We start from the raw sequence: 23,547 nt of genomic DNA, 5'->3' as shown, positions 1-23,547 counted from the left end.
CCACTCAGGACCTTGAGAGGAAAACCACATGCAGAGGATAACAGAGTATGAACTCTGAAATCTGAGTCCCTGACACTGTGCATGATTGTACCAACCTTAGACAGCTTACTCCTAGACTTCTTATATAGAAGAAAATATAGAAAATAAATTTCTATTTTGTTTAAAATACTGTTATTTTGGTTTCTTTGTTATATGTGACCTGATCTGATTCTAATTGATAAAGCCTCCCTCCAGGCTTTAGCTAGAACACCTAAGTTATCTTGAATAAATTCTAGTCCAAAAATTCCATTGTTGTTTTCTTAATTTCTCCAGAGGCTCTAAATATGAAACTCACTTCCCTTTCTTTCCAGGGAAATGAAAAAGTCAATATTTCCATGATTCCACAAGATGCCCATCTCACAGTCTGAATGACAAAGTGGAAAGTAGTGTATCATCTAGGCTTCCATCCAGGCCAAAGTCTAGTCCATGGATTCCCCGAGAGCAGCTGTGCCACAGTCTAACTACTAAATAAGCACACAACACCCACCTACATTTAGGTTCATGAGTGAGCTTAGTAGTGATGCAAAGTCTCCAGAAGACTTGATGATCCTTAGATGACAAGAGGCTTAGGAAATAGAAACACATCCTTTTCAGCTAGAAAACAACACTCTGTGAGTCAGAACTGGCACAGCAGGACTGAGGCCTAGAATGGTCTCTCTGGTCACTTCAGGAAGTAGTTAACACTGGAGGGAAGTGGCCAGTGATGAGAAGGGAGGGTGCAGACTGCGGGGCTGCTAGGGAGTGAACACAGTGTTCCCTCTGGCTACGCCAGCCACATGGTGTGTTTTGGTCCTTCATGGTTGAAACCAAGAGGGCCCTGTGGGGCTCCGGGGCACGGAGGCCTTTTTGTCCCCCGTTTCTTGTAGGCAAGACTCCAGCTTCCATGACCTTCCCTGAGTTCCAAAGGGCAGATGTGAACAGTTGCTAATCAAGGGAGGAGAAGCCAAGAAACCACCTGAGGCAAGATTGAAGGGACCAGAGAAGCTCATCAAGATTAGGAGACCCAGGCTTCCCTGGTGGCGCAGTGATTGAGAGTCCGCCTGCTGATGCAGGGGACACGGGTTCGTGCCCCGGTCCGGGAGGATCCCACATGCCGCGGAGCGGCTGGGCCCGTGAGCCATGGCCACTGAGCCTACGCGTCCGGAGCCTGTGCTCCGCAACGGGAGAGGCCACAGCAGTGAGAGGCCCGCGTACCGCAAAAAAAAAAAAAAAAAAAAAAAAAAAGCAGCATAGCACAGAAACTTACTCTTGGAGCACAGGGTCTTATTGACGACAAATGCAAGGAAGTCTTTAAGAACTAGCGTCCAGGGAAGCAAGAGGTAGAAGACTTAATAGCATAGAACTCCAGAGGGAGGCTCTGGACATCTAGACAAGAAGAAATATGACCCAAAAAGCCTGGCCTTGATCATTTGGCGACTACAAGTGGGAAAAGGAGGATCTGCCTTACTAGACATTCGTAGAAGCAGCACTGTTGGTGGCAGAGGGTGGAACTTGGGATAACTGGCCCCAAACTAGGTTAACCAGAGCAGAGAACTAGAAGTGAGAGAGAGGCAAGAAGGTGGGGAGTAGTGCGGAAGGAGACTGAGAAGGAGACTGGGGAGAGGGGGTGGGCATTTACTAAGAGAAGTTATAAGAACTGGCAATGGTGCTAAAGCCATGGATGAGTTTGGAGAAAAGGCAGGGTGGCCAAAGGGTAGATGTTTCCTCTGATCAAATCAGTATCCAAGGAGAGAACATCTTTGTCTGTGGTCTCCCCAGCAACAGGTGGATGGGCCCTGGGATCCTGCCTCGTGTGGCCTCCATATGTTGTCTAGTCCAGCAGTGAGGAACTCACACCAGAATGTAATCACGAACAGCCTCCTTCGTCTAGAGCAGAGGTTGGCCAGCTGCAGCCCCTCCTCCACCCCCAAGCCACATCCAATGCACTGGTCACTTCCTGCTTGTGCCATTTTTTTGTTTATTTTCATTTATTTTTTTAATCACCCATTTTTCTTAAAGTCTTTATTGAATTTGTTACAATATGCCTTCTGTTTTATGTTTTGGTTTTTTGGCCGCAAGGCATGTGGGATCTTAGCTCCCTGAACAGGGATTGAATCAGCACCCCCTATATTGGAAGGCGAAGTCCTAACCACTGGACCGCCAGGGAAGTCCCCCAATTTTTGTTTTAAGAAAAAACAGTTGGGACTTCCCTGGTGGTACAGTGGTTAAGAATCCACCCACCAGTGCAGGGGACAGGGGTTCGAGCCCTGGTCTGGGAAGATCCCACATGCCATGGAGCAGCCAAGCCCATGCACCACAACTACTGAGCTTGCACTCTAGAGCCCATGAGCCACAACAGCTGAAGCCCGCGAGCCACAACTACTGAAGCCCGTGAGCCTAGAGCTCCTGCTCCGCAACAAGAGAAGCCACCGCAATGAGAAGCCCGCGCACCACAACCAAGAGGAGCCCCAACTCACTGCAACTAGAGAAAGCCCGTGCACAGCAACGAAGACCCAACACAGCCAAAAATAAATAAATAAATAAATAAATAAATAAATACAATTTATTTTTTTTTAAGTTGTATTAGAACACAGTCACACCCATTCGAGGTGCATTGTCTATGGCTCTTTTAGCGCTACCAAACAGCAGCATTGACTAGTTGTGATAGAGACTGTCCAGCAAAGCCTAGAAGATTTTCTATCTGGCCCTTTACGGAGAAAGCTGGCCAACCTTTGATCTAGAGGTCTTGTTTTAAAATGGCAGTAGAACCTAACAGTGTGCTTAGTGGCATGGGTGGTTGATGTTTTGGTGCAAGGTCCTTCACTGGTGGTAGACCACGACCACTAAGGTTATGTGGACTGGCCACTGTGGATGCTTTGAGAAGTGCCGTCAACTGAGCAGTGGGCAAGGGCCACTACTGTCCACGTGCGGGTTCAAAGCTGAGGCTCCAAGGAGGCAGAACACCATTTTAACCCCATAAATGCAGTCACCCAGCACTACAGACACCCAGAACACCCTGCCATCCTAGACGCCATATTTAAAAGATTGGGGTGTTCAGAAGCCACAGAGCAGAGACCCTACCTGGAGGTTACTTTGATGAGAGGAGCACTTATGTGTATCTATGCTTGTCTGTCTTCATTATAATTAGACCGCTAACTCCTCAGGGTAAAACTTGTCTAACCATAAACTTCTGAGTGCATACTTCATTACTAAGGGTAAATAAGTTAATGACAGGAAACCACCAAACTCCTGACTAGGAAAAAAATATTTATTTTTATTCTATGGAAACTTTTGTGAAGTGATGGCCAATAATAATAATATGGGGATACTTTGCCCAGTTTCCCCCAATTTTAGTATCTAATTGATTTCTTGGATTTGACTGTGTGAGGAGGTCTAGAACAGGTGGGGTGTTGTTTGCTTTGTTTCTTGGTGTGTGTGTGTGTGTGTGTGTGTGTCTTAAATCAGGAATAGCAAGTAGTTTCAGAAATATAGTTTAGATTGATTCTGGCTCTGGTTCTAATGCTGGCTCCATGCTAGCTGTTCAATTCAACCATCTCTGGCCTGCTGGGCCCAGGGTTCCCTGACACAGAAATGATCCCGCCAGATTGCTGTCCCATTCTGGAATGATCTCTCTGCTGGGCCAGACTCATCTAGCTGCCCTGACACCCCTGGTGTACTTGACTCATTCCCCCAGCCAGACTGCAGCAGGGTGTGGATGCCCAAAGGGTCTGTCCCACAACCTCGCCTCCTTCAGCCCTTCCAGAAAGGCACCTCAAGGATTCCAGCATTCCAGCAACCAGCCCTTCCAGCTGGGCACAAATTTCCTGCCTTGGCAACCAAGAGGCATTAAGTTTCGTTTCATTTTAAATGCATGGTACATCCCCAGGCCCCCCTAACCTCTGTTCTAATTCCATTCAGTCGATTCCTTTTGGCTCTTTATTTTCGTGCATTAGAAAGGGGGCTTAGATAGCTAGTGGGAAGCAGCTGCATAGCACAGGGAGATCAGCTCGGTGCTTTGTGACCACCTAGAGGGGTGGGATAGGGAGGGTGGGAGGGAGACACAAGAGGGAAGAGATATGGGGATATATGTATATGTATAGCTGATTCACTTTGGGTTTTTTTAATTCTTGAATTTTATATTACTTATTTTTTTCTACAGCAGGTTCTTATTAGTCATCAATTTTATGCACATCAGTGTATACATGTCAATCCCAATCTCCCAATTCATCACACCACCACCCCCACCCCTCCACCACTTTCCCCCCTTGGTGTCCATGCGTTTGTTCTCTACATCTGTGTCTCAATTTCTGCCCTGCAAACCGGTTCATCTGTACCATTTTTCTAGGTTCCACATATATGCGTTAATACACGATATTTGTTTTTCTCTTTTTGACTTACTTCACTCTGTATGACAGTCTCTAGATCCATCCACGTCTCAACAAATGACCCAATTTTGTTCCTTTTTATGGCTGAGTAATATTCCATTGTATATATGTAGCACATCTTCTTTATCCATTCGTCTGTCGATGGGCATTTAGGTTGCTTCCATGACCTGGCTATTGTAAATAGTGCTGCAGTGAACATTGCGGTGTGTGTGTCTTTTTGAATTATGGTTTTCTCTGGGTATATGCCCAGTAGTGGGATTGCTGGGTCGTATGGTAGTTCTATTTTTAGTTTTTTAAGGAACCTCCATACTGTTCTCCACAGTGGCTGTATCAATTTACATTCCCACCAACAGTGCAAGAGGGTTGCCTTTTCTCCAAACCCTCTCCAGAATTTGTTGTTTGTAGATTTTCTGATGATGCCCATTTTAACTGGTGTGAGGTGATACCTCTTATAGTTCTGATTTGCATTTCTCCAATAATCAGTGATGTTGAACAGCTTTTCACGTGCTTCTTGGTCATTTGTACGTCTTCTTTGGAGAAATGTCTATTTAGGTCTTCTGCCCATTTTTGGATTGGATTGTTTGTTTTTTTAATATTGAGCTGCATGAGCTGTTTATATATTTTGGAGATTAATCCTTTGTCCGTTGATTTGTTTGCAAATATTTTCTCCCATTCTGAGGGTTGTCTTTTTGTCTTGTTTATGGTTTCCTTTGCAGTGCAAAAGCTTTTAAGTTTCATTAGGTCCCATTTGTTTATTTTTGTTTTTATTTCCATTACTCTAGGAGGTGGATCAAAAAAGATCTTGCTGTGATTTATGTCAAAGAGTGTCCTTCCTATGTTTTCCTCTAAGAGTTTTATAGTGTCCGGTCTTACATTTAGGTCTCTAATCCATTCTGAGTTTATTTTTGTGTATGGCGTTAGGGAATGTTCTAATTTCATTCTTTTACATGTAGCTGTACAGTTTTCCCAGCACCACTTATTGAAGAGACTGTCTTTTCTCCATTGTATATCCTTGCCTCCTTTGTCATAGACTAGTTGACCATAGGTGCGTGGGTTTATCTCTGAGCTTTCTATCTTGTTCCATTGAACTATGTTTCTGTTTTTGTGCGATTACCATATTGTCTTGATTACTATAGCTTTGTAGTATAGTCCGAAGTTAGGGAGTCTGATTCCTCCAGCTCCGTATTTTTCCCTCAAGACTTTGGCTATTCGGGGTCTTTTGTGTCTCCACAGAAATCTTAAGATATTTTGTTCTAGTTCTGTAAAAAATGCCATTGGTAATTTGATAGGGATTGCATTGAATCTGTAGATTGCATTGGGTAGTGTAGTCATTTTCAAATATTGATTCTTCCAATCCAAGAACATGGTATATCTCTCCATCTGTTGGTATCATCTCTAATTTCTTTTTTTTTTTTTTTGCGGTATGCGGGCCTCTCACTGTTGTGGCCTCCCCCGTTGTGGAGCACAGGCTCCGGACGCGCAGGCTCCGGACGCGCAGGCTCAGCGGCCATGGCTCACGGGCCCAGCCGCTCCGCGGCACATGGGATCCTCCCAGACCGGGGCACGAACCCGCATCCCCTGCATCGGCAGGCGGACTCTCAACCACTTGCGCCACCAGGGAGGCCCTCATCTCTAATTTCTTTCATCAGTGTCTTATAGTTTTCTGCATACAGGTCTTTTGTCTCCCTAGGTAGGTTTATTCCTAGGTATTTTATTATTTTTGTTGCAATGGTAAATGGGAACGTTTCCTTAAGTTCTCTTTCAGATTTTTCATCATTAGTGTATAGGAATGCAAGAGATTTCTGTGCATTAATTGTGTACCCTGCAACTTTACCAAATTCATTGATTAGCTCTAGTAGTTTTCTGGTGGCATCTTTAGGATTCTCTATGTATAGTATCATGTCACCTGCAAACAGTGACAGTTTTACCTCTTCTTTTCCAATTTGTATTCCTTTTATTTCTTTTTCTTCTCTGATTGCCATGGCTAGGACTTCCAAAACTATATTGAATAATAGTGGTGAGAGTGGACATCCTTGTCTTGTTCCTGATCTTAGAGGAAATGCTTTCAGTTTTTCACCACTGAGAATGATGTTTGCTGTGGGTTTGTCATATATGGCCTTTATTATGTTGAGGTGGGTTCCCTCTATGCCCACTTTCTGGAGAGTTTTTATCATAAATGGGTGTTGAATTTTGTCAGAAGCTTTTTCTGCATTAGTTGATGTGATCATATTGTTTTTATTCTTCAGTTTGTTAACATGGTGTATCACATTGATTTATTTGCATATATTGAAGAATCCTTGCATCCCTGGGATAAATCCCACTTGATCATGGTGTATGATCCTGTTAATGTGTTGTTAGATTCTGTTTGCTAGTATTTTTTATTTTTATTTTTTTTTGTGGTACGCGGGCCTCTCACTGTTGTGGCCTCTCCTGTTGCGCAGCACAGGCTCCGGATGCGCAGGCTCAGCGGCCATGGCTCACGGGCCCAGCCGCTCCGTGGCATGTGGGATCTTCCCAGACCGGGGCACGAACCCGTGTCCCCTGCATCGGCAGGCGGACTCTCAACCACTGCGCCACCAGGGAAGCCCGCTAGTATTTTGTTGGGGATTTTTGCATCTATATTCATCAGTGATATTGGTCTGTAATTTTCTTTTTTTGTAGTATCTTTGTCTGGTTTGGGTATCAGGGTGATGGTGGCCTCATAGAATGAGTTTGGGAGTGTTCCTTCCTCTGCAATTTTTTGGAAGAGTTTCAGAAGGATGGATGTTAGCTCTTATCTAAATGTTTGACAGAATTCACCTGTGAAGCCATCTGGTCCTGGACTTTTGTTTGCTGGAAGATTTTTAATCACAGTTTCAATTTCATTACTTGTGATTGGTCTGTTCATATTTTCTATTTCTTCCTGGTTCAGGCTTGGAAGGTTATACCTTTCTAAGAATTTGTCCATTTCTTCCAGTTTGTCCAGTTTTTCCACTTTATTGGCATAGAGTTGCTTGTAGTAGTCTCTTAGGATGCTTTGTATTTCTGTGGTGTCTGTTGTAACTTCTCCTTTTTCATTTCTAATTTTATTGATTTGAGTCCTCTCCCTCTTTTTCTTGATGAGTCTGGCTAATGGTTTATCAATTTTGTTTATCTTCTCAAAGAACCAGCTTTTACTTTTATTGATCTTTGCTCTCATTTTCTTTGTTTCTATTTCATTTATTTCTGCTCTCATCTTTATGATTTCTTTCCTTCTGCTAACTTTGAATTTTGTTTGTTTTTCTTTCTCTAGCTCCTTTAGGTGTAAGGTTAGATTGTTCATTTGAGATTTTTCTTGTTTCTTGAGGTAGGCTTGTATAGCTATAAACTTACCTCTTAGAACTACTTTTGCTGCATCCCATAGGTTTTTGGATCATTGTGTTTTCATTGTCATTTGTCTCTATGTATTTTTTTATTTCCTCTTTGATTTCTTCAGTGATCTCTTGGTTATTTATTAATGTACTGTTTAGCCTCCATGTGTCTGTGTCTTTTACTTTTTTTACCCTGTAATTCATTTCTAATCTCATAGCGTTGTGGTCAGAAAAGATGCTTGATATGATTTCAGTTTTCTTAAATTTACCAAGGCTTGATTTGTGACCCAAAATGTGATCTATCCTGGAGAATGTTCCATACGCACTTGAGAAGAAAGTGTAATCTGCTGTTTTTGCATGGAATGTCCTATAAATATCAATTAAATCTATCTGGTCTATTGTGTCATTTAAAGCTTCTGTTTCCTTATTTATTTTCATTTTAGATGATCTGTTCATTGGGGTAGGTGAGGTGTTAAAGTCCCCCACTATTATTGTGTTACTGTCGATTTCCTCTTTTATAGCTGTTAGCAGTTGCCTTATGTATTGAGGTGCTCCTATGTTGGGTGCATATATATTTATAATTGTTATATCTTCTTCTTGGATTGATCCCTTGATCATTATGTAGTGTTCTTCCTTGTCTCTTGTAACATTCTTTATTTTAAAGTCTATTTTATCTGATAGGAGTATTGCTACTCCAGCTTTCTTTTGATTTCCATTTGCATGGAATATCTTTTTCCATCCCCTCACTTTCAGTCTGAATGTGTCCCTAGGTCTGAAGTGGGTCTCTTGTAGACAGCATATATATGGGTCTTGTTTTTGTATCCATTTGGCAAGCCTGTGTCTTTTGGTTGGAGCATTTAATCCATTCACATTTAAGGTAATTATCGATATGTATGTTCCTATGACCATTTTCTTAATTGCTTTCAGTTTGTTTTTGTAGATCCTTTTCTTCTCTTGTGTTTCCCACTTAGAGAAGTTCCTTTAGCATTTGTTGTAGAGCTGGTTTGGTGGTGCTGAATTCTCTTAGCTTTTGCTTGTCTGGAAAGCTTTTAATTTCTCCATCGAATCTAAATGAGATCCTTGCTTGGTCGAGTAACCTTGGTTGTAGTTTCTTCCCTTTCATCACTTTAAGTATATCATGCCACTCCCTTCTGACTTGTAGAGTTTCTGCTGAGTAATCAGCTGTTAACCTTATGGGAGTTCCCTTGTATGTTATTTGTCATTTTTCCCTTGCTGCTTTCAATAATTTTTCTTTGTCTTTAATTTTTGCCAATTTGATTACTATGTGTCTCAGAGTGTTTCTCCTTGGGTTTATCCTGTATGGGACTCTCTGCACTTCCTGGACTTGGGAGGCTATTTCCTTTCCCATGTTAGGGAAGTTTTTGACTATAATCTCTTCAAATATTTTCTCTGATCCTTTCTCTCTCTCTTCTCCTTCTGGGACCCCTATAATGCGAATGTTGTTGTGTTTAATGTTGTCCCAGATGTCTCTTAGGCTGTCTTCATTTCTTTTCATTCTTTTTTCTTTATTCTGTTCCGCAGCAGTGAATTCCACCATTCTGTCTTCCAGGTCACTTATCTGTTCTTCTGCCTCAGTTATTCTGCTATTGATTCCTTCTAGTGTAGCTTTCATTTCAATTATTGTATTGTTCATTTCTGTTTGTTTGTTCTTTAATTCTTCTAGGTCTTTGTTAAACATTTGTTGCATCTTCTCCATCTTTGCCTCCATTCTTTTTCCCAGGTCCTAGATCATCTTCTCTATCATTATTCTGAATTCATTTTCTGGAAGATTGCCTATCTCCACTTCATTTGGTTGTTTTTCTGGAGTTTTATCTTGTTCCTTCATCTGGTACATAGCCCTCTGCCTTTTCATCTTGTCTATCTTTCTGTGAATGTGGTTTTTGTTCCACAGGCTGCAGGAATGTAGTTCTTCCTGCTTCTGCTGTCTGCCCTCTGTTGGATAAGGCTATCTAAGAGGCTTGTGCTAGTTTTCTGATGGGAGGGACTGGTGGTGGGTAGAGATGACTGTTGCTCTGGTGGGTAGAGCTCAGTAAAACTTTAATCCGCTTGATTGCTGATGGGTGGGGCTGGGTTCCCTCCCTGTTGGTTGTTTGGCCTGAGGCAACCCAACACTGGAGCCTACCTGGGCTCTTTGGTGGGGCTAATGGCGGACTCTGGGAGGGCTCATGCCAAGGAGTACTTCCCAGAACTTCTGCTGCCAGTGTCCTTGTCCCCATGGTGAGCCACAGCCACCCCCCACCTCTGCAGGAGACCCTCCAACACTAGCAAGTAAGTCTGGTTCAGTCTCCCCTGAGGTCACTGCTCCTTCCTCTGGGTCCCGATGCACACACTACTTTGTGTGTGCCCTCCAAGAGTGGAGTCTCTGTTTCCCCCAGTCCTGTCAAAGTCCTGCAATCAAATCCCACTAGTCTTCAAAGTCTGATTCTTTAGGAATTCCTCTTCCTGTTGCCGGACCCCCAGGTTGGGAAGCCTGATGTGGGGCTCAGAACCTTCACTCCAGTGGGTGGAATTCTGTGGTATAAGTGTTCTCCAGTCTGTGGGTCATCCACCCAGCAGTTATGGGATTTGATTTTACTGTGATTGTGCCCCTCCTACCGTCTCATTGTGGCTTCTCCTTTGTCTTTGTATGTGGGGTATCTTTTTTGGTGAGTTCCAGTGTCTTCCTGTCAATGATTGTCCAGCAGCTAGTTGTGATTCTGGTGTTCTCTCAAGAGGGAGTGAAAGCACGTCCTTCTACTCTGCCACCTTGGTTCAGGGTCCCTGATTCACTTTGTTATAAAGCAGAAACTAACACACGATTGTAAAGCAATTATACTCCAATAAAGATATTAAAAAAAAATAAAAGGGGAGCTTGGGAGAAAGGTAGGGAGAGAAGCTAAAAAAAAGAGGGTCCTCCATAAACAAATGAAAACTGGGGATCCCTTGTACCCTGTGCTGTCTCTTTACTTTCTCCTTTCTGGAATGTGTCACTGCCTCTCATCAAAGAGCAAGCTTGTGCCTGGGTCTCCACACCCCCAGGAGTAGTAGGCTGCCTTAATTGAGCTGAAATATATAATGTGTATAATGTCACAGGCGTTGGCAATAATTAAAGGATAAAGCAGACATCTGTGTCTTCAGAAAATAATACATATGCATACTGCTCTTAATTTCAAACTAATAACAATGTCATGGTGATATGATTAATGCCTCATTTATTAGGTCCACAGGGAAATGAACTGTTTTACATAATGGATTCTCCCAGATTCCTGGAGCCTAAAATTTGGGGAATCGAATCATTTAAACATTTTTCATTGGTATGGAACTCTTTCTAAATATGTGGAGCATTCTCTACTTTTCTAAACAGAACCGACCCAACATAATTTATTTACCCTCCATAAGAACAGAACCATTTCTGTCATTACATACCCAGTACCTGGTGGTGTACTCAGGCTCCCAATATACATTTGTAGAACAAATAAATAATTATAACCTCCAATACTGAACTTTGATGTCGAAAAGTAATGAACTCTTGGGCCTTGGAATTGTAGAGAGTTATTTGCCCTTACTTCAGACTATGTTTCTTGCATTTTTATTTGTGCTTTTATAATTCTTCTTTCTGCTCCCTCATCATAAAGATGCCAGCTTCTTGCTTCTGTTTCCAAAAGTTCCTCCATGCCCCATTAATGCACTGATTCTAATCTGCTGTAGAGTAGAATTAAACTTATTAGGTCATGCCAGAAATAAAAGGAAGTAGTCTCTAAGACAGAAGGCATCGCTCTGTGGACTTTTGATGCCCATGTTGGCCACCCAAAGGGCTTTTTTGCTCCCTTCTGTTTTCTCAGCTGTGTTTCAGAAGGCTGCGTCTGCTGTATGAGTGACTCCCAGGTAAGTCAAGCATTACCAGAAGAGCTACGATAGAAACTCATGGTAAATTAGTCTTACATGGGCTAGAACCTCAAACCTTGTCATCCAGGAAAAGAATACTTCTGCTCATAGGATCTGACATTTAAATTAACTGGTTCCTCCACCTTTGTGAACCAAAGCCAACAGAATTCACACTCCAGACAACGAGGGGTATCAGGCTACATAATTCCTCAAAATTCAGAAGTAAACCAAATCTTCCATTTGCTGGTGCTTTGAGTCTACCAGGCTTTCCCTCCCTGGGTCCTGGAGATTCCAAATTTATTGTGTTATCAATCCAGCAGGATTGAGCATTTCCCAGAGTTTCCACAGAATTGAGAGAATCTCTACTTTGTGTGAAAACACAAAACAGATGAAAAGCAAATGGGTGAAAATCCTGATTTTGAGTTTACCAAGAAATCATTTAGCTTTCAATAACACATTCTTTCACTCACAAAGAGTTCAATAAAGACAGAAGAGAACTGGTCCAAAATAGTGAGAGAGGAAGTGAGATTAGCATCACACTTGTTGTAGATCACAACCTTGTTGTGCCTCAAATACCGTCTTGGTTCCAAAGCAAACTGGTCAAGGCATGAGTTTTCTTCCCCCTCCATGGTCTGGTTTAGGGCCAGAGAATTTCTTGTTGTTTGGAGAATGCAAGGGAAGGGCCAGGAGGCAGAACTCAAGCTTCTGCCCTGTGTCAGCAGCTGCCCCACCAGGGGACCCTGAGCTGGCTGTCTTAGCACTTTGGGAGTCCAATTCTCAGTCTATAAAGGGAGTGATGATTGTACCACTCTGCTCCCAGGATGGTGTGAGACTTTGTTAATTGGTGTTTGGAAAAGCTTATGTCATTGGATGAAAGCATTTACAAGTTTTGAGCTCTGTTCTTAGCTGAGTCTCTGTACAGTTGGATTTTCTTGACTATGGTAAATGGGACTTCTATAATTTCCCTCTGGAGAACTAATTCTATAACCCTAAGAGTGTCATGGTGAACAGATGCATTTACAAACCTCTTATGTTTCCCTCGGACTCATTTTTCATCTCATAAATGATCAACACAAACTCCTTAAACGCTAAGAAAAATTCTTTAAAAGATTTTAATTCTAAAAATATGTGGTATAAACTGGATTTTTCTAAATCAAATCGTGGATTGAATGCGGGAGTAAATTGTGCTTGCTAAAAATTTTTAATTTTTAATCTTTTAGAAATGATTATGTTTTTCAAAGTGAATAGCTACCTTCTGATATTCTCTTTTTTTAACAGCTTTATTAAGGTATAAATGACATGCAATAAAGTACACTGTTTAAACTGTACAATTTGAAAAGTTTTAACAAGGATATACGTCTGTGAAACCATCACCCCAATCAAGATAAAGAACATACCCATCAACCTCCAAACTTTCCTTGTGCCCTTTTGTAATCCCTCACTCTCTCCCCTTCCCCCATAGTTTGCATTTTCTAGAATTTTATATGAATAGAATCAAAAAGCATGTGCTCTCTTTTGCCTGGATTCTTTCATTCAGTGTAACTATTTTGAAATTTATTCCATGTTGTTGGGTCTACCATAGTTCATTCCTTTTTATTGCTGAATAGTATTCCATTGTATGCATATAACACATTTGCTTATCTCTTCACATATTGATGGACGTTTGGGTTGTTTCTACTTTGGGGCTATTATGAATAAAGCTGTTATGGACATTCATATACAAGTCGTTGTCTGGATATATCTTTTCACTTCTCTTGGGCAAATACCGAGGTGGAGAATGGCTAGGTCATATGGTACAATATTATCTTCTGAGTAGATCCTAAATAAATAGAGATTGTGTTTGGAGAAAAGCATGATATATGTGAACCCCTCCATATAGTTCTCTTGATGCTTGTAAGTGTTTACCATGGAACCAAAAAAAAGGGAATTTACAAAATGCTTTTGCATATATTATCTTAACATATTCTCTTAACAAATAATTTATTCTTCTGTTTCTCTGATTCACTCCAATTGATTATCTCTCCCTACACAACAGTAACATCTCCAAGGCTGAATAAAATATTCTAGACGTGTTCTCAAAAGAACTACATGTTCCTATGACTAAGTCGCTTTGCTGTGCACCTGAAACTATCACAACATTGATAATCGGCTATACCCCAATACATAATAAAAAGTTAAAAAAAAAAAAAAGAACTACATGTTCAAATTGCTTTTTTTTTTTGGCGGTACACGGGCCTCTCACTGTTGTGGCCTCTCCCGTTGCGGAGCACAGGCTCCAGACGCGCAGGCTCAGCGGCCACGGCTCACGGGCCCAGCCTCTCCGCGGCATGTGGGATCTTCCCGGACGGGGGCATGAACCCGTGTCCCCTGCATTGGCAGGCGGACTCTCTACCACTGCGCCACTAGGGAAGCCCTCAAATTGCTTTTGCTCCCTTTTTTCTCAAACCCTAGGTCATGTCCCCTTACCAAAGGCTACATTGTCCCCAACTCAAAAGTGAATCAGCAAGATGTAGACCAGATCCCCCATATGCCTGCTCTTGGCTGCTGTCTTCTCTATCTCTCTCATTTCCATGTCTGTAGAGACTCATCAATCGCTAATGCTACAGTTTTTTATCTTACAAACTTCCTATCTGGACTCTAACTCATTCACAGATATCTCCACTAAGAAGATACAGAAACTGCAATTCCCAAACCCTGAATCATCTTACCATGTTGTTTAAGTTAGAAAATAGTATTATTTGGGAGATGCTGTCAAAAACTAGCCTTGCATGTTCACTGTTTTATGCTAGAAATCATTCCACTCAATTGTTGTAGAAAATTTTAGTGACACCTTTAGAATCATCACTCCAACAATCTCATCCACTCTCTCTCCATCCCCTTCTGCCCTACCTTCTGCTTTTTTGCTGCCTTTTCTCTCTTCACTCTTCCAATTTCTTCTAAGGTTTGGAGAAAACTCAAAGACTATTGGAGAGAATTCTAAAAAGAGTGTTTGGCTTTGGGACAACTGGTTTCCCCACTGCAAAAGCTATATTATAATCCTCCCTACACAAAAATATAATTTAATGTGGATTTTAAAATTTTTAAATAGAACTACCAAAGCACTGAAAATATGGAATTCAAAAAGTAATATTAGGGGACTTCTCTGGTGGCACAGTGGTTAAGAATCTGCCTGCCAATTCAGGGGACATGAGTTCGAGCCCTGCTCGGGGCAGATCCCACATGCTGCAGAGTAGCTGAACCCATGTGCCACAACTACTGAGCCTGCGCTCTAGAGCCCACAAGCCACAACTACTGAGCCTGCGTGCCACAACTACTGAAGCCCGCACACCTAAAGCCCATGCTCCACAACAAAAGAAGCCACCCCAATGAGAAGCCCATGCACTGCAATGAAGAGTAGCCCTCGCTCACCTCAACTAGAGAAAGCTGCGCACAGCAACAAAGACCCAACACGGCCAAATAAATAAATAAATAAATAATTTTTTTTTAAAGTGAAAATATTTCTGCTTAAGAAAATGAGGTAATATTAGGTTGGGAGATGTCTTCCTAAGCAAACATAACACTTAGAATGAAAAAAGAAAATTATTGATAGATTGACTATGTAAATTTTCCATTTCTGTATGTGAAAGATATAACAAAGTTAAAAATTAAGAGGCAGCTTGGGAGAGAATACTTGCAATATATGTATATAAAGGGAAAGATTGTTACTCTTTTCTTTTTTAAACAATGAAACATGCAGCACCTTTAATTTACTTTATTTTTGGCTGCGTTGGGTCTTTGTTACTGCACGTGGGCTTTGTCTAGTTGCAGCAAGCAGGGGCTATGTTTTGTTGTGGTGCGTGGGCTTCTCATTGCAGTGGCTTGTCTTGTTGAAGATCATGGGCTCTAGGTGCTCAGGCTTCGGTAGTTGTGGCACGTGAGCTCAGTAGTTGTGGCCCGCGGGCTCTAAGGCACGTCGGTTTCAGTACCTGTGGTTCACGGGCTTAGTTGCTCCGCGGCATATGGGATCTTCCCAGACCAGGTATCGAACCCATGTCCACTGCATTGGCAGGCAGATTCTTAACCATTGCACCACCAGGGAAGTCCCAGATTGCTACTCTTAATATATAAAAAGCTCCCTACATTGAATTGTACCCTTAAGATTTGTGCATTTTACTGTATATAAATTTTACTTCAAAAAATAGAAAGGACTGTACGGGCTTCCCTGGTGGCGCAGTGGTTGAGTCCACCTGCCGATGCAGGGGACACGGGTTCGTGCCCCGGTCCAGGAAAATCCCACATGCCACGGAGCGGCTAGGCCTGTGAGCCATGGCCGCTGAGCCTGCGTGTCCGGAACCTGTGCTCCGCAACGGTAGAGGCCACGACAGTGAGAGGCTCACGTACTGCAAAAAAAAACAAACAGAAAGGACTGTAAATGAATATCAAAGTCTGTTATTGATAAACATCTGGAGTATTTAGTATAGATATCAACTTAATTTTGAAATGCACAAAAATAAGGTGGTTTGATAAATGAATAAAGGGATGGATAGATGGAAAGATAAATATAGTAAATATAGCAAAGTGTTAATTATCAAGTCTAGATGGTGGGTGTGTGGATGTCTACTACACAATTCTTTCAACATGTCTGTATGCTTGAAATTTTTCATAATAAAATGTTGGGGGAAAGTCCTTAAAAAGGAATAAAAAAATACATGTAACTCCTAAGAAGAGTAAACAAGGAAATTTACAGAAATAATTTCTTTGAAATAAAGAAAAACAAATGGACAAATAAAAAAGGATGTTCAATCTCACTTGGAATCAGCAACAACTTATAAAGCTTGATAACATGCAACAGAAATATACACATATGGAAAAAATATATGTGTAAGGACATTTATTGATTTTTTGTTTAATATAGAAAATTTTTTTAAAAGAAAGGGAAAAAAAGAAAAGAAACAAGCTGAACACCCCTCCCTGGGGAAATGTTTAAATTAATGACAATGTGTCCATGGTACAGAACCTTAGACAGCAGCACAGAAGAGTGAGGTAGCTTACGGTGTACTGACATGAGATCTCCAATGTCTATTGTTCATCGGAGAAATGAACATCACAGAGAGAATTGTATAAAATGACCATTTACATTAAAAAAAATAGAACTATGAATATATGAAGATGCACAGAAAAAAAATGTCCCAAAAGATGGTCAATCTCTGATTCATCTTAGGAAACAGTGAAATTGGAGGGAGGGGAAAAGACATTAGAAGGATATTTAAGCTTCTACCCTGTAGACTCCCATCTTACCTGGACTTTTTACAACAAGTAAGCAATACTTTGGTAACTTTTTTAATTACCTAAATTGATCCAAGATGCTAGTAATGACTGTTATCTAAATATTCCTAAAACACCCTGTGGACGTTGCAAAATTCGGTCAAGAATCCACATATTTTTCCTGTCTAACATCAAAAGCCTGAAGTCTTTCAGACAAAACATCTGGTGATCTTTTAAGGGATTCTTCTTTTCTTTTCCTGTGAATGTTTTAGCATTCATAGTCTATTACGCCAAATGGTCACAAGCTTATAAACCATGTGAAAGTTCTTTCTTCTCCCAATTACTTTGCCCGAGGGTTTAACCCAACCCTGGACACAGAGCCTGATCCCAATAGAAGCTCCGTTGAGAGAAAAGGGTTCTTAAACATAATGGAACGTATTCTGAGCTAAATGCCAAAGAGTAGATGGGTCAGGGAGGGGGAATTTTACAAAAACACTGCAAGCCAAAGGAAAGAGAGGCAAAGATGATATGTGAGAAGAAACAGAAAGAAGATGGAAGTAGAGAGAGAAGAGAGTGAGGAAAGGGTTTTGATTTTAAAGGTTGAAACATTCTGATCCATGAAAGAATTCAAGAGGAATTTCACCACCTAGGCTCGCATGTGTAATTGCACATATGGCTCCATTCAGGAAACCAGAAGAGACTTTCTGGAGGCAGACAGAATGGTAAATCATTTAAGTGAAGGTTCTAGCTCTGCAGATATGCAGACATGGGTAGAGGAGCACCTGAGCTGAGTTGGGATACACTCTCTGAAAGATTATGTGCCCACGACGAACAGGCTCCCTGCCCACGAAGAGCCTCAGAGCTTTCCACAAATATTTTGTCATGAGTAGGGAGGACATTCAGCTTCTTGCCCCTCTGTGACTTCTCTGGAGCAGACTAGATGGCTTGCATCTGGAATCTGGCAAAAATACCTGTGTCCAGGTGAAGAGGTAATGTAACCGGTACCAGAATGCCATTCCCAGAGCACATGTCTCATTATTTCTGCTGAAGGAAAAACTCCCTCTGTACTTTTGAGGGAGGCAGGGGTGCCCTGGTCAGTATGTCCTCATGTTAAACCTCAGTTCACTCAGTCAACACACATGTACTGGAGACTTAATTATTGCCAGACACTGCTCTTTGCTGTGGAAATGCAAAAATGAGTGGCACGACCCTCTCCCCAAGAATCTCACAGTCTGCTGGGTAAATACTTACAATACAATGGATGTTTGTAAAAGGTACCGTGCCAGTACAAAGTCAACAGAGATCAACTGCTGGGGAAGGGAAGAGACAAGCCCAATGTCACAGAAAGTGAGCACTGAGCTGCACTTTAAAAATGAGTAGACGCTCAAGAGAATGAGAAGATAAGCCAAAGACTGGGAGAAAATATTTGCAGAAGACATATCTGATGAAGGACTGTTATCCAAAATACACCAAGAACTCTTAAAACTTAAGAATAAGAAAAGAACAACCTGATTAAAAAATGGGCAAAACATCTTATCTGACACCTCCCCAAAGAAGATATATAGATGGCAAATAAGCACGTGAAAAGACGCTCCACATCACATGTCATCAGGGAAATGCAAGTTAAAACAACAATGAGATACCACTACACACCTGTTAGAATGGCTCAAATCAAAAACTGACACCAAATGCTTACAAAGATATGGAGCCAAAAGAACCCTCATTCATTGCTGGTGGGAATTCAAAATGGTACAGCCACCTTGTTATTTTGTTGTTTTGTTTTGTTACTTGTACTTTGCTTCATTTATTGAGGTTTTTAGCTGTGTTCATGAAAGCCTTTGTGAAACTTGGTGCAAGTATAGCAGAACTGAGGAGAGGGCCTTTCTCCTAGCCTGTCACCACTACACCACAGCCCAGAGGTAGAGCCACTTTGGATGACAGTTAGGCCGTTCCTTATAAAACTAAACATATTTTCACCAAATAATCCAGCAATCACAGTCCTTGGTGTTTACCAAAAGGAGGTGAAAATACATGTCCACCCAGGAACCTGCTCACAGATGTTTACAGCAGCTTTATTCATAATTGCCCAAACCAGGAAACCACCAAGATGTCCTTCAGAAGGTGAAGGGAGAAACAAACTGTGGTACATCCAGAAAATGCAATATTATTCAGCACTAAAAAGAAATGAGCCATCAAGCCATGAAAAGACATGGAGGAACTTTTACATGCATATTAGTAAATGAAAGAAGCCCATCTGAAAATCCTACATACTGTGTGATTCCAACAATATGATATACTGGAAACGGTAAAACTAGAGACAGTAAAAAGATCAGTGGTTGCCTGGGTTTGGTGGAAGAGAAGGATGAATAGGCAAAGCACAGAGGATTTTATTTTTATTTATTTATTTTTTTTGCAGTATGCGGGCCTCTCACTGCTGTGGCCTCTCCCGTTGTGGAGCACAGGCTCCGGACGCGCAGGCTCAGCGGCCATGGCTCACGGGCCCAGCCGCTCCGCGGCATGTGGGATCCTCCCGGACTGGGGCACGAACCCGTGTCCCCTGCATTGGCAGGCAGACTCTCAACCACTGCGCCACCAGGGAAGCCCACAGAGGATTTTTTAGGGCTGTGAAACTACACTGTATGATTCTACAGTGGTGGATACATGTCATTAGACATTTGCCAAAACTCATAGATTGTACAACACCAAGAATGAACCCTAATGTACACTATGGACCTTGGGTGATAATGATATATCAATGTTGGTTCATCAGTTATCATAAATGTACCATGCTGGTGTGGGGCATTGATACGGGAGGAGGCTGGGAAGGGGAAGCACGGAGTATATGGGAACTCTCTCTATAACTTCCACTCCATTTTGCTGTGAATCTAAAACTGCTCTAAAAAAATAAAGTCTATTTAAAAGGAAAAAAATGGGACTTCCTGGTGGTCCAGTGGATAAGACTCCACACTCCCAATGCAGGGGGCCCAGGTTTGATCCCTGGTCGGGGAACTAGATCCCACATGCCTGCCGCAACTAAGAGTTTGCATGACTCAACTAAAGATCCCGCATGCTGCAACTAACACCTGGTTCAGCCTAAATGAATAAACATTTTTAAAATAAGTAAATAAAAGGAAAAAAACACGAGCAGGAGGTGCAGCACTGGTTACTACACGTGCCAACTTGAGCTCCTCCAGTATGTGAGAGACCCAGGCAAAGTCAAGCCCTCTGGATTACACATGAAGCACTCTTGTGACTAAATACAAAGATAGATTTTAAAAGATGATAATTATAATAGAAATATTGTATGATATAGCTTATAGGTAGAATCAAGAAAAATGATACTTATTTACAAAACAGAAACTGACTCACAGACTTAGAGAACCAACTTATGGTTTCGGCGGGGGGAGGGGCGAGGAACAGTTAGGGAGTTTGGGATTGACATGTACACACTGCTACATTTCAAATGGATAACCAGGGCTTCCCTGGGGGCACAGCGGTTAAGAATCCGCCTGCCAATGCAGGGACGTGCGTTCGAGCCCTGGTCCGGGAAGATCCCACATGCCGCGGAGCAACTAAGCCCGTGCACCACAGCTACTGAACCTGCGCTCTAGAGCCCGCGAGCCACAACTACTGAGCCTGCGCTCTAGAGCCCGTGCTCCCCAACGAGAGGCCACCACAATGAGAAGCCCGTGGACCGCAACCAAGAGGAGCCCCCGCTCACCGCAACTAGAGAAAGCCCGTGCACAGCAATGAAGGCCCAACACAGCCCAAAATAAATAAATTGAATAAATAAATAAATAATTTTTTCTAAAATAAAATAAAATGGATAACCAACAAGGACCTACCGCATAGCACAGGGAACTCTGCTCAATATTCTGTAACAACCTACTTGGGAGAAGAATGTGAAAAAGAATAGATACATGTGTATGTATAACTGAATCACTTTGCTGCACACCTGAAACTAACACAACATTGTTAATCAACTGTACTCCAATATAAAAGTTTTTTTTAAAAAAAGGAATAAATAGATAAATGTCCTGAGATTTCAACAACAACAACAAAAATGATAATTATATTCGATGAGCTGGGGAAAGGCAGATTATGAATGTAAAGCACTGAGCCTTGAGAATAGTAAATTCCCAGTACACGTTGGCTGTTATTACCATCCTCCTCTGCTTCGCCGTCCTCCTCCTCATTATTAACAGCATTCCAGAAAGGGGGAATGTGTTTAAGGCACAGAGACAGAAAACCACACAAAGCTGTTGGGAGTTCACAAACCGTGTCACGTCTCTGGTACACCCGAATGGGGGCAAGAGCTGGAGGAGACCACCCAGGTCTTGCGGAGCCATAATTACCCCCAAAGAACTTGGAGCTTCATCCTGAACCTAAACAGGGAGAGTCTTCAGCAAGAGAGTCCATGAGATCAGATGTGCATTTCTGGAAGATTGGCAAGGGGAGCCAGCCCCGGGGCTGCTGCCATGGTCTAAGAGAGGAATTATGCTCTTCTGGGCCAAGCGGCAGGGGTGAGAGCAGTGGGAACGGAGGCTGAAGTGGTAGCACTGATAGACTTCTGAGACCGCTCGGGTGTTAGAGGTGACGGAGAAGAAGAGAGAGGCAGCTAGGATGGTCTTGGGTTTCTGGTGTTAGTGAACAAGAATGATGGGGTCCGTAAGGGGAGGCACGGGTTGGGACCGGGCAGTGAGATGGGGGGAAGTGAGCAAAGGGCATAAGAGTTCTCTGCTCTTGAGCACTTGCTGGATGGCCGTAGCCGTCCTGGCAGCACCGATGACGGACAGAGGCAGGATTCAGGAAGCACTGAATGTGGCCCTTACTCTGCGAGGCTTCTGCCTGCATCCTCTCATGTAATCCTTCCAGCAACTTTATGAAAGAGGTATTGTCATTATCCTTTTGTTTTTTACAGAGGAGGAAACTGAGGCTTACAAACTTGCCTAAAGTCACACAGTAAGTGGTGGAGCAGAGATCTACACCCCTGTCTCCTTGACTGCAAAACCCACATGCCCTAAACCAAAATACTCCACGGACGCGGTGAATCAACATCACCTCTGGCCCTTTCTCCTCTGTGTGACCTAGAGACACATGGTCTTGTCTAACTAGCAGAGCCAGTCCCCATCTGGACGCATAGCTAGGAGAGAGAGCTCCCTCCCCTTAGCTGGGGACCCCTGGGCATGGTGCAACCTGCACAGCTGAACATGGGGTCCCTGTGCTTCATTTCCTAAGCACGGTTCCCTTGCTGTCACCCTGGGGCAGGATAGGGCCCATCTGAGGACACCATAAATCCATGAAGACATTTCAGCAGCTATAAGGGTCATGTTTCACTCTGGTTAAATGACACTTCCCAGAGGAGTGCTCCTTTTCTGCACATACTGCTACTTCCCTTGTCTGGATGGGATGCACTGTCCTGGGAACTAAATAAGCCCTGGCAACAAAGTGGGGTTTTTATTTAAAAAAAAAAAAAAAACTATAACTAGGGGTAAAAATTGGACCAAGAAGAAATAAAAGATGGATGTATATTTGGTGCCTTTGTAATGAAAACCTTTGGGACTGTGAAATTTGCTTTCCTCAGCTATGTGGAGCAACGAAAATTGCTACAGTTAATTAATGGCTGTGACTTTTAGCATAGCAGTTTCCAAATGCCAGTCCTTGGGCCAAGTAAGTCCACGATGAAGTGTCACGGCAAGATGAAATGGGAAAAATAAGGGCAATGCAATATGCTTGTGTATGTGGAGACGTATACTATGTAGATAACATAAATGTATCCATGTCTGCATAACTTTTCCAATTGCCTTTCTTGGGAAGAACTCTCCTTTCTTCTGAGACTATTATCTTCCAACTTTGAGAGTATTTTTTACACTCCAAGCAGCAACGCCAAGATTCTGGAACAACTATTGCAGTTAGCAAACCTTGTTTAATCATTTAACCAACATTCATTAAATATCTACTGTCTGCCGAGCTCTGGGGATGTCCCGGAAAACAAGATCAACCAACTGCTGCTCTCACAGAGCTCACCCAGCGGAAAAGGAGGGTGCTGGTGATGTCCTAAGGAGCAGAAGGAATACTGTGAAGGGGATCACAGGGTGTTACAGGAGCACATGACAGGCAAACTTGCCTCACTGGAGCTCTGGGAAGGCTTCGTTGAGAAAATGGCACTTAGGCTGAGCCCTGCAGGATGAGTAGGAATTAGCTGGTTGAAGTGACCCTGAGTGGCAGCAAAGGATGAGGTATTTTTGAGGAATGGGGGAAAGGGAGTGAGGCTCAAGTGCTAGGTGACTGGCCATGCCACAGGAGCACTTTACTGGTTTACATGTAGATAGTCTATGGCTAAGAAAGGAAAGTTCCCCTGCACAGGGTAAGCCAGAATCAAACCCATGCACTGTGTCTCCAGAAGATGCTCCTAACTTCTTGCAGCAAAGTCAAGTTATAAATGTGGGACTGCACACTCTCACGCACTGTTTGAGAGATAATAAGTGTCCAATGAATAAGATGCTGTCAGTAGTTGGCAAGGCTGGGCAAACAGGTCATTTTTCTGACCGATCTGTGCTTCGTTTTTTCTTGTGTGTAAAATAAGAGGGTTAGACTGTACAAACTACTATATATAAAATAGATAAGCAACAAGGACATACTGTTGAGCACAGGGAATTATACCCATTATCTTGTAATAACCTAAA

The sequence above is a fragment of the Mesoplodon densirostris genome, chromosome 11, assembly GCF_025265405.1.
Source record: "Mesoplodon densirostris isolate mMesDen1 chromosome 11, mMesDen1 primary haplotype, whole genome shotgun sequence".
Classification (NCBI taxonomy): domain Eukaryota; kingdom Metazoa; phylum Chordata; class Mammalia; order Artiodactyla; family Ziphiidae; genus Mesoplodon; species Mesoplodon densirostris.
The sequence above is the reverse complement of the archived record's forward strand: the minus strand, read 5'-3'. Positions refer to the sequence as shown.